The sequence below is a fragment of the Lissotriton helveticus genome, chromosome 3_1, assembly GCF_964261635.1.
Source record: "Lissotriton helveticus chromosome 3_1, aLisHel1.1, whole genome shotgun sequence".
Lineage (NCBI taxonomy): Eukaryota > Metazoa > Chordata > Amphibia > Caudata > Salamandridae > Lissotriton > Lissotriton helveticus.
The window spans coordinates 1,677,750,473-1,677,763,037 of NC_136061.1; the positions used below are offsets into that span (position 1 = coordinate 1,677,750,473).

The 12,565-nt window shown below is 45.0% G+C and overlaps 1 protein-coding gene across 1 annotated transcript in view; it reads left to right on the forward strand.

The window, feature by feature from the left end:
* Window positions 1-1,827: 1,827 nt before the first annotated feature.
* LOC144823718 (histamine N-methyltransferase A-like) overlaps window positions 1,828-12,565 on the forward strand; it is a 219,839-nt gene continuing 209,101 nt past the window's right edge. Inside the window, exon 1 of the mRNA XM_078682481.1 lies at window positions 1,828-1,850. The gene's annotated coding sequence lies outside the window, so the exon portion shown is untranslated. The remainder of the gene's footprint in view (window positions 1,851-12,565) is intronic.

Here is a 12,565-nt window from a genome sequence, read left to right on the forward strand (position 1 = left end):
TTTGCTTACCTGATACTGGGCTTTCTTCCAAAGTCCCACAAGCAAAGGCCATTTCTCCTTTGCCCAGTGGAAATCTTCCCTGGTTGGGCAATTTGCTAGATACTGGAAGTGACCCAGACTCCAGCAACTGGTCCACTTCAGGAGCCTCATCCTCCCCTCCCTCTGGAGCAGATGACCTCCACGGCCATTGCCCTCCCGGGGTTTGACCTTTCATGCAAACTACCTTGCTCTGGTCCCTGGAAAAATCAGGAATGATCTCAGTACCTATCTGAGACTGACATTCAGCCTGCCCTCTGGTCAACACAGCTAACGTTATCTAATACATAAAGGCTTCTGGTATCAAGTCAGGAACAATCAAATAATTGTCCATGAGATATCTAGCACCTTGCCAGGATATCATGGACACCTTGCCATTGAACTCAATTCCCTTTTTATTGGCGAGCAAACATGAATCCTTGGTTCCCGGGAGTGTCTCCTCAGGCTTAAGGTACTTACTCGCAACCATAATGCAGAAGGTTCTAGTATCCCACAAGGCAGGCCCTTCCTTCCCATTGGTTTTTAACTTCCTGCACAAAACCCATTGTGTTAGGATGAATGTGCTTCAGAGCATCTGTGTCCTTCTCCCAAATGTCCATAGCTACTAAATTGAGCGCAACCGGTCCCTCGTGAGTCCCTTCACCCACATATAACATGTATTCTATAATGGGTGCTTCTGGCTCAGGATCTTTTGCCTTACAATCTCTCTTAAAGTTTTCCACATTGTGGAACTTGAAGCAAGTCATCACCTTGGACTTGGAAGAACTACCCTCCCCTCCCTTCTTACAATTAGGCCTGGGCATAAAGCTCCACTCCGCCCATGGATTCAGCAACCCTGCGTTCCGGATAACATGGAGTTACCGATGAACTCCGCACTCTGCAGTGGACTTTTTTTTAGAACACTCAAAATGTCCTTTCACGCTCACAGGAGTGACTTGCCAGGTGCTCACGGGAGTGACTGCTCATGAGATTTTCAGACCCGTTCGTGGGGGCACACGATTTTCTACCTGGCCGCTTGCTTCTGGGAGATTTTGCGGATGCAAACACATCATTCGGGTGAGCCAGCAACTTCCGTCAGATGTTTTCTGCCATACGTGATCCTGAATGTGCAGGTTCTACTGTGACTGCAATCTGCAGAAGATTCTCCCATTTAGAAGCTTTAAAATCTTCCCAAAATGACGATTGGAGTCAGAAAACATCAAATAGACCTTTTGCGTAGATTTGTTTGTGCTAGCAGTCCTTTTTTTGTACATCTTTTCCAAATGGAAGGAAGTACCCCAGAGTCTCCAACTTCCTGTTCCTGTCCAACAGCTACTCCCAGTGTGTCAGAATAAGCTCTTCTTTCTTTTTGCTGGCAAATGACACAGAAGCAGAACGACGCAGGCTCCCAATTCCTCCTCAGAACTCCCCAGCCACGCACAATATATAAATGCGTAGCCAGTAGAGCCCCAACGGGGAAAGGGGAATTGGACAGAGAAGAGAATGCACACAATGTCTTCTTCTTTTCTTCTTCTTCTTGAAAATACTTCTTTTTCTTCTGCGCTACTGTTTTAAATGTGCTGAAAAATAAAATACATGTATATCACTCTTTTACTCTTTTTCTTTCTAGTTGTACTATTCTTCTGTTTACCTTCTAAACTTACTCAGTAGTTGTGTGCCTTTACTTTCTCTTCTTATACTTCAGTATTCTTCTACTCTTTATCTGATGCACTATAATGTAATGAATAGGTATTATTGGGTGTTCTTTTACTAATTCTAATTTTATCTTTTCTTCCTTCAGGTAATCACTTACAGAATAGAAAACTGAAGCCTTGGTAAGTATTTCTCATATTCTTCACCTGAAACCTTCTTATTAACCACAGTTACTTCACTGTTGTCTATATGCTATTCCAGGAGCTGAACGCTATTAACACTACAGTTGACTCACTGCCGTGTATGTTTTCTATGGGAGACTCTAACACTTCTTCAGCTAGTGAATACCTTGTACACTATACTCATGTATCTTAGGTCTCTACTATCGTGCTAGACCTTGGGTAAACTATCCTTGATAACACAACGTAACCTCTCAGAAAACTTTCAATACGAAGATACTCGGAATATTTTTTGGTCACTTGTGCTGTCTCTGTATTTTCTGGGCGGCCTTCTGTGACACTGCGCACTCGCTATAGAAATGGCTCGGATTCCGAGCATGCGCAGTTCTGAAATTCAAGGTAAACTTTTCGTCAATAATAAAAGGAACATTCTTACTGGGTTGTCTAGGAATTCACGAACTCAGGTATTTTCTCCTCAAAACTCGCGACGCGTTGCTTCTTGTCCCTAAACTAACGCGCCGCCAGGATACACCTCTTGCTCCGCTCACAGCTCAGGTGAAGTGCGCAGTTTACCGCGCGCTTCGCCTGCATCACTCAAGGCTGCCGCTTTGACTAGAGCGCTGACCTGTTTGTTCTTACGGGGTTCCTTGCCGCCATGTTGGATTCGATCCTGTACCCCAGGCTGTTTACACAGCCTGGACAACGCAGCAATCACCATTGCTTTCTGATAAGGCTGGATATTCTTCTTGATTAAAAACCTTTTAGTGGGGGACCTGACACAGTGCTTCAACCAACTCCTGGTCACCTTTCATTTGTATTTGGAGCTGGAAGGATCACTCTTTGTGTCTCCTACTTATACCATTGGATTTATGGATATTGTATTTGAGATTGCACAAGTAAGTTGAAAAACGGATGTTGTTTGTTTGATTGGGGCCCTGCACCTGGATGTATTTGAACTTTTAATCGATTTTTAAAATGTATTGTGGTGAGTTGCCTGTAGTTTCAGTAGGGGCCTAGTTGTTGCTTGTAAATAGTGTTTCTTCTTTTATAAAGGAAAAATGTTGCACACTTTTTTAAAATAAATTTGTAATATGTAATTTTTTTTATATTACTTTTTATTGAAACAAACATCAGCAACGACTTACATTACAGAGGGTAGGACACGGCAGTCGAGTACACAACAAAGAATAGCAGAACAGCCAAATCCCAAAAACATGTTAGACTTTCACGGGGAGGGGGATTCATCAGGGATAGCGCTTACAGGTGGCGTACAGATGTCTCCTCTGAAACTGTTCCAGGGCCCCCAAATCAATTACCATTTCCGAGGGTGTCCCCTTGCCAGATATGTAGTCTTCTCCCTGAACATACACCAGTCTAAGTTTTTTTCCCATTCTTCCAGGGAACAGGGCTGTACTGACCCCCACAACTGGGCGATATTTTGTTTGGCAATCATATACCCCAACGTGACCCACTGCGTCTGCGAATTGTTTAGGTCTGTAGGCTCCCATATATTAAGCAAACATCTTCTTGCCTCCGGAGAGAGGGAAACTCCAAGAACTCTGCCTATAATGTTGTGTATGCTGCACCAGTATATAGTGACATGTTTACACTCCCAGATAATGTGCATGAAGGTTCCAACTAGTCCACAATCCCTTTTACAAAGTCCCGTATCTGAAAGTCCCATATGTATTAACCTGTGTTCTGTAAGGTAGATCCTATGTAAAATTTTAAGATGCACCAGTCGGAGGCGAGCTGAAATTGCGACTTCTCTAGGGGAGGAGACCGCTGACTGCCAATCTTACTCATCTAGTTCTATTCCGTCTTGAATCCACCTATTTCTAAGCACCACTAGGGAGTCAGCCCTGTTATCAACTTTTTATATATTAGAGAGATTGTTTTATCCGGAAGATGGCCCTCTAATATTCTATCTTCCAGAGGGAAAGCTTCTGAAGGTTTTGCCTCACCAGGTAACAATGACAGAAGGGCATGCCGTACCTGACCATACCGAAAGTATTCAGACGGAGCAAGTTTATATTCATTCTGTAATTCTTGGAATGACTTAATCGTCCCCTTTCCCCAGACGTCTTTGACCGTAGAGATACCTATAAGTTCCCACTTATCAAAGCCTTTAGTCTTCCACAGCTTGCCCAGCATGTCAGAGTCCCAGAGCAGAGTAGCCATAGTTATCTTATTTCTCCATCCCAGGGAGGCCGTAGCTGCATGCCTGATATTCACGAAGTGTTTAGTGGGACCTGTCAATGGCACTCTGGACGAGAATATAGGGCCCTGTTATATTTATTACCTGGAAGAAACAATTTATCCAAGGCGTAACCAGGGTCATCCACCCCGCATAAGTGCAGTGGTTAATTGCCGCCAGGTGGGCAGCCCAGTAATTCCTCTTGATATCAGGGAGAGCGATACCTCCGTCATACCAGGAAAGAGTCAATGTGTGTAAAGCAATGCGAGGCTTCCCCTCCCGCAGTAAACTACGTTGCAAACTCTCGATTTCACAGAAGTAGCTAGCGGGCACCACGTCTAAGGAGTTTTGCAGAGCATAAATAAAGCGCGGGAGAGCAATCATTTTAAACAATGTTGCTCTACCAAGTAAGGAAAGAGGAAGTTTCTTCCAATTAGATATATCGCTCCTGAGCCTACAAAGAGGGGGAAGAAGATTCCGAGAGTACCTAATTGATGAGTCTAGAGACACAAAGATCCTCAGATATGTAAACCCTTCCGAAGTAATCTGTATCGGACAGTTCCTGGGAGGTACGGGAGGGTCACCCTTTTAAGACAAACAACACAGATTTGCTCCAGTTGATCGAAAGGCCAGAATTCCTCCGAAAAGAGGCGAGAACATCAAAGACCACATTAAGGGATTTATGGGGGGAGGCCAAATAAAGTAAAATATCATCTGCATATAGGGAGATGCGATTCTCCCAACCCGGAGACCACTGCAGAACCCTGATAGAAGGCTCTAAAGCCAATGCGAAAAGAAGGAGGACAACGGGCAACCCTGACGGGTTCCCCTTCCCAATAAAAAGGCGTCCGACACTTTAATATTCACTACCACTTGTGCGAGCGGCTTTGAATACATCAAGTGTATCCAGACAATGAATCCAGGGCCAAACCCGAACGTAGTCAATACCGCCCACAAAAATGGCCATTCAATCGTATCAAATGCCATTGTGGCATCCAACGACGCAATTATAGCCGGGTTTTGTAGAGTCTGGGCCCTGTGCTTTTATTTGTGATATTTCAATTTTTTTTCTGCAAACAGTGTTTAGGTGGGCTAATGCCTTTGGAGGATGTGTGCTGTAAACAATTTTAGCCCTGTTATGTTTCATTTTTGCTGCTGGATTAATTTTGTGTTTCCTGTGTTACCAATGCTCCTTTGTCTGGCCGGTGTATTGGTATACAACCGTTACAACGAAACTTTTACAACGGACTACTTTTACAGCGCAACTTTTACAACGCAGGATCTATTACAACGAAGTACCATTACAACGCATTTTTTTACAACGCAAATACCTTTACAACGCATACCATTACAACGTAAGTATTGGTAAGTATATAATTATAGTAAAAATTTTATAGGTTTGGGTTTTTGGGTAAAGGGGTATTTTTAGGGTTCAGGGCTAGGTTTGGGTTTTTGGGTAAAAGGTTATTTTTAGGGTTCAGGGCTAGGTTTGGGTTTTTGGGTAAAGGGGTATTTTTAGGGTTCAGGGCTAGGTTTGGGTTTTTGGGTAAAGGGGTATTTTTAGGGTTCAGTGTTAGGTTGGGGTTTTTGGGTAAAAGGGTATTTTTAGGGTTCAGGGTAGGTTTGGGTTTTTGGGTCAAGGGGTATTTTTAGGGTTCAGGGCTAGGTTTGGGTTTTTGGGTAAAGGGGTATTTTAGGGTTCAGGGCTAGGTTTGGGTTTTGGGGTAAAAGGGTATTTTTAGGGTTCAGGGCTAGGTTTGGGTTTTTGGGTAAAGGGGTATTTTTAGGGTTCAGGGCTAGGTTTGGGTTTTTGGGTAAAGGGGTATTTTTAGGGTTCAGGGCTTGGTTTGGGTTTTTGGGTAAAGGGGTATTTTTAGGGTTCAGGGCTAGGTTTGGGTTTTTGGGTAAAAGGGTATTTTTAGGGTTCAGTATGGGTTTGGGGTTTTGGGTAAAGGGGTATTTTTAGGGTTCAGGGCTAGGTTTGGGTTTTTGGGTAAAGGGGTATTTTTAGGGTTCAGTGGTAGGTTTGGGTTTTAAATAAAATTAAATTAAAATTAAATTAAATTAAATTATATTAAATTTAATAATTTACATTTTTAAAAATATTATGTACTTACCAATACTTACGTTGTAATGGTATGCGTTGTAAAGGTATTTGCGTTGTAAAAAAATGCGTTGTAATGGTAGTTCGTTGTAATGGATCCTGCGTTGTAAAAATTGCGTTGTAAAGGTATGCGTGCTAAAAGTATGCGTGGTAACGTCATACATCCCGGTGTATTTGTTTGCCATTAACCACCATTTGGCTTTGTTCCCCATGTGGCCAGGCGTTATTTTGCATAGTCAGTGTCCATGGGGGGAGCAACCCTACAGGGGACACCAGCCCCACTAATATAGGGTCCACCAGTCGGTCAGAAACTACCCAAGCCATCCGCCAATAACTCGGAGAGAGAAGAAACAACTCAAAAAACAAAAGAAGCTACAGTGTGCTTTTGCCATAGGCCTGCATGTGTTCTTGTTGTGGCCACTCCTCTTTGCTTGCTGTTTGACATGTGGTTGGTGGCCATGTTGTGTAGGCAGCCAGTATGCTTTTGCCATGGGCATGCACGTTTTTTTTGTTTTCCAGGCCTACAGCTTGTTGTTGTTTATGACCATGTGGCTGGTGGCCATTTTCCGTAAGCAGTCAGTGTGCCTTTGCAATAGACCTGCATATGCTCTTTGTTTGTGGCTATGCCTTTTTGCTGTATGTTGGGTTTTCTTTGCATCTGATTTTTCTTCTTTTGTAAAGGAAAAATGTTGCACAGTTTAGTACATTTACTCCATGTTCTTTGATAAATGTGCTGTATTCTTTTACTGCACTATGTGGTCTAGTCTGCTAACGAAATGGGCTTTCCAGCCAGAAGGCCCAGTGCTAGCCATGGGTTCATGGAAAACAATTGTTTTTGTGGTGTTTGTCAGATTGAATCATCATCAAGGCCATGGATGGCATTGGATGAAAAAATATAAAAAGTGTTTTTTTGTTGTATTTCTCTTTTTTTCTGTAAGCAGTGTATAGGTAGGGTAATGCTTTTGGAGGAAGTGTGCTGTTGTAAAAACTTTTAGCCCTGTTGATTTTTGTTTTTGAAATGCTGAATTAATCAGTGTTGTGTTCTCTCCATCTCAACAATGCCGCCTGTGTGTGTTTGACATAGTCCATCATTTCAATTTGTTCCCCATGCCATATGGCCAGGGGCTCCCTGATCCTGCCGCCCCGCTGGAAGGGAGAAAATGAACTTAAAATACTCCAACAACTATTGAAGAAAAAGAACCAGCATTGGAAATTGTACGTCGGATGTGCCCGGCTCAGAGGTGCTGCCCTCTCCGAGGGCCTAGATACCAACAGAAACAAGAAAAAAACGTACTTAAGAAGCAGTGCAAGAAGGGACTCGAGGGGTAAAATAAAATGGCGGCATCCCAGCCCGCTACAGAATCGAAACCAACCACGGAAGCGGGTGTGGCACCGGTGTGAGATGCGATGGTGCTCTGCTAACCCCAACGATAGCAGGTACTAAGAACGACAGACAGAAATCCTGAGGAACGCAGGTGAAAAAGCACACAAAGGGACTGGGAGCAAGAGCGAGATGGCACGAGGGCGAGACTAAAAGCAACAGCGGCGGTTAGCAAAGGCACTCGCAACACATGAAACCCAGTGCTGCGAGACCTCAGGCTGAAGACCGGACTATCAGGAGCAGGTGCGGGCATCTATGACTCCTAAAGAGACAATAAGGGAACAAAGAGTTAAATAAAACTAAAGACGATAAGTGCGCAGTCCCCTCAAAATCGAAACTGAAACTGAAACCGTAAGGAGCTCAGAACAGATCTCTAGTAATGTCAGCCGCCGCAACAGGACCGCAATAAAACTGCGTTCAATACCTAGACAAGCAGGACGGTACACTAAGCGCTAGGGAGTAGGCAACAGGAAGATAAGAGTCTCTGAGGGAGCAAGCACCGGCAACCCGACACTCTGACCTACGGTGCATTGCATTGCTGTAGAAGGCTCTGCTGAGGTGTCAGCAGCAACTGGTGTTTTACCGGAGATGGCAAGCCCTCCAAATTAAATTAATTCAAGCAAAACACTTGCAATAAAATTTCAAGAAAGAACAACACACAGACGAGTGCTACATGGGGTGAGCCAGACGTAGCCGGGCTACTCCTAGAGCCATGCAGACGCCCTGTCTTTGGGCGCGAGCTGAGGCAGGGGAGCGAGGGAGCTGGTGTCAGCAATGAGACTTGTGCACAGGCCATGGGGACCGCCGACACTCAACCGGATGTACGACCCTCATGGGACTGCTGCTGCGGGCCTGCTACGGAGAGGTGTGAGCGGAGCTGAGGGGCGTGGGCCAGTCCTCCCTGCTACTCTGCTGGACGTGACACGCAGATTTGCGTGGTGAGTGCTGCAGTGCAGGCTCGTGACCTGTGTGCTTTCGGGACTTTGTGCACCCCGCTGGGCAGCAGAGTGTGTGGGAGCTGCCACACTGTTCTACTTCTGATGCAGGGCACTCGAGCTAGGGCCTGGTGTGGTGATTGGTCCCCTCTATAACATTTAATTGCTGGCAGATCCACAGAGCCACAGTGATTGCTGCTAAATGTAAATTTACTGATGTGGGGAGAAGGAGCGTGCATTGGCCCTCGTGCCCTCACGACCATTACAGTCAGTGATACAATGTGCAGGGAGAGATGAGCTGCCCCACTGGGAGTCACCCCACTTGAGGAGCCCCCCCCCCTGGGTGCAGTACAACATACACATTTTGCTCTTCACAGTTAACACACAGCGGGGGAGGGGTACTGGGTGCTGGAAGACAGATCTTTGGCACCGCTCCCTTGATAATATATTAACTATGCCCTGTCTGCTGCCAGCATCTGCAGCCTTGGAATCACGAGCGATACATCGCGCCCACTCCAGGGGTGCGGCCTGATCGCGGGCTGCGTGGGCCAAGGGAAGCATTGGCCTGCAGTCGTGGAGAAGGGGCGCCCGGACCCGACCCAAGATGGCGGTCGCCATTGCACAGACTGGCCGCTGAGTAAAGGGTGTACTGATAGAGGGACCCACCACGAACGTCCCTGGAAACCACATTGACACCAGAAGGGGGGTAGCGCTACCCTGGCACCAACATGCTTGCGAGTAGTCCCAGAGTCAAGTCAGTGACGTGCACAAGTGACCCACGGGGATTGTGTGCTTGTGCATGGCTGTGCGTGTTATGGTGTGGACATGTTCTTGGGTGTTTTTGTACAGTGCATGTGATTCTATGTGTGCTCGTGTTGGTGCGCGCTGATGTTTCTGTATGTGTGCTTATGTCTGTGCGTGTGATGGAGTGTGCATGTACTTGAGTGTTTTTGTACTAGAGCATGGGATTGTATGTGTGCTTGTGCTTGTGTGCTCCCTCTGTTCACGTATGAGTGTGTGCGCACATTTGTGTGTGCTTGTGCATGTCTGTGCGTGTGATGGTGTGTGTGTGCATGTACCTGTGTGTACGTCCTTGGGTATTTTTGTTCTGGAGTTTGTGATTGTATGTGTGCTTGTGTTTTTGGTAGTTTCTGTATGTGTGCACGTGTATTAGAGTGTGAGCGCATTTTTGTGTGCTTGTGCATGTCTGTGCATGTGATGGTGTTTGCGTGTGAATGTACTTGGGTGTTTTGTACTAGAGCGCTGGATTTTATGTGTACTTGTGTTTTTGGATGTCTCTGTTTATGTGCTTGTGTGTGTGCCTATGTGCTCATATGAGAGTGTGTGCCCACATTTGTATGTGCTTGTGCATGTCTGTGCGTGTGATGGTGTGTGCATGCTGGATTTGTTACTCTCTTGCAGCCACTGTCCTGGTAATTGACTCTAACTGCCAGACGCCTGACCTTAAGATGGCCACCAGTATACAGTACAGTCCCCAGCCTGACCCCAAGATGGCTTCCATAGTGGTCCTCTCCACATTGTTTTACTTCCCTGGGATAACAATTGGACATTGATCAGACCTTGAACCTATCCCCTAACCTGCTGACACATCAGGACTTGGAACCTGTGGAACTTACCCTAGACCGTAGAGACCAAGCGATTTGGCTGATGCCCAGTGGAGCTACCATATATCTAAAGAGGAGAAGGATTGTGGACTCCCCGCTGCCATCATCTACCCAGTCGGACCATGGGCAGATTTTCCCCTCGTCTCTCCGACCTATTTTCCTCCTACCCCTTTACCCTATCCCCTTACCCTTCCTTGCGCCATTCACCTTGTCCCCTATGTTCTTTAAATGCTTTTCTTGATACTTATGTAATTTTTAACTGATGTAAATTGTATCATTATTATTCCTCATGTAAAGCAATCTGTTTCCTTTGGGTCTAGCCATCGCTACATAATAACTCATTAATTTAAATTTGTTCTCATTTATTACTCTTTCTCTCTTTGTCTACTTCCCTAGCTCCTATCCCCTCTCCCCTGAATCTTTCACCTTGCCTGCTAGTCTGCCTAGCCCTCTGTCATTTGTGCCCTCTGACTAAGCACTGCTTCTCCCCTTGTTGCGGAATGATCCCATATTTATACTCTGGAGTCTCAGCAAACCCTCTGAGAGAGTCTACTGCATTAAGGGAACCTCCCGCAACAGAGCTAGAGAAGTGATACCACTTCCCCTGGGATCACAGCTTACTGGACTCTGGACGTTGCTTTGACTCGTCTACCGGTTTGTGTCCCCGTCGCCCTTCCCCTCCTCTTTCCATGCTGTGTCTGTCACCCTCCTCTTTTCTTTCCCCCTCATTACCCCTCCCCTGAATCTTTCCCCTTGCCTGCTTTTCCCCTTACGTATTTGTGCTTATTGTTTTATCTCAACCTTACAAGTAACTATGTTGCCATGCTCTAATAACTGTGTAACCTTTGTAACGATTTAACCTGTATCTATGATCTGATGCTCATGTAAAGCGCTCTGATACCTCCGGGTCTAGCCAGCGCTATATAAAATCTTTAAAAAAAATTAAAAAATACAAATAAGTTAGTGTCCATAGGCCTGCTTGTGGGCAGTTTGCATAGGCAGTCAGTAAGCTTTTCCATAAGCGTGCATGTGTTCTTTGTTTGAGGCCATGCCTTCATGCTGGTTGTAGTGACCAATGACCATGTGATTGGTGGCCATTTTGGTGTACCCAGGCAGTGAGCTATCCCCATAGGCCTGCATGTGTTCTTTTAAGTTTTTTTCCCCGTGCCTTCTTGCTTGGTGTTGCTTGTGTGACCATGTGACTGGTGGCCATTTTGTGTAGCCTGCCAGTGTGCTTTTTTCTAGCCCTGCGTGTATTCTTTTTGTTCCTAATGCCTTCTTGCTCAGTGTTTTTGTTGTTGCAGACCATGTGGCAATGGCAGGCAGCCATTTAGTGCTTCCAGCCTCTGTGGCCCTTTGCCATATGCTTGCATCAATGGTTGAGCAATGAGATAGCAGTGTAATACGTATTTTAGGATACCCTCACTTATTTATATTTTATTTGTTTTTGTTTTTAATGTTAGTTTTTTAACTGTTTTAACCTCCGTGAGTACTACATCACATATGATGCACATAAAGCAAACAGTTAAATCTGTATCTTGTTCTGGGTCTGATTTAAAGTTAACCTGTCATAGAAAGAGCTATGTCCTATTTTGAATGATTTCAATTTTAGGTTAAGCATAGCAAAGGTAATTCTGCCTCTGGATACTCTACCAGAGTATATCCATACAATGAAGATGTCAGAACTATGTCCATTACTACTTAGATTCATATTAGATCATATTAGGGCATCTTCACAAAGCTCACCCAAGCCTGTTTAGAAGGAGAAACCGCGTGAAGGTGATGTTCTTTACTGTTGGTGTACTTCCATGCTATGGGAGATGGATTATCTTAAAATGAGAAGTACTTTGAGAGGCTGTAGTGTTTCAGTATGTTCCCAAAAATGACACCACACATGTTTGCAGTAGTATGGGTTCAGCAGAGAAATATGCATCATCAGTAGTGAGATGAGCATGGATTCTGATTCAGAAAAATAGACAGGGATAGCGAAACCAACAACACACAGCCTTTGACATCTGATGACATCAAAGAATTGAACTCTTAACCCATCCTTAACCCCCCTGCAGCAATAGGGCTCGAGAAAATACAAGGAGGGAAACCTAGTAAAAGTAAACAGGGCTCTTAGAACCATGGTTACTCTCTGTTCCTACTCCTGCCTTGATAACTGAGACCAGGGGTATGAAGGACAGTGCCACGGATATCAAGACGCAAACTAGGGGTAGAAAGAGCTATCAGTGACATCCATCGGTGCACATGTATGTTACGTAAGATGGATTTGCCCTGATGCTGTTGCTGCGTCTGCTCCCAAGCATAACACCACGTTGATATTTGGAATCGTATCCATGAAACAACATATCACAGTTCTAGTTAGCTGCTCTCCAGGTGTTTGGCATACCAGAATCAGAATTAAAGGATCCCTAAAAAAAAGTTACAATTTTATCCCATCTCTGAAATTTGCATTCAGTGTGCATGTCTT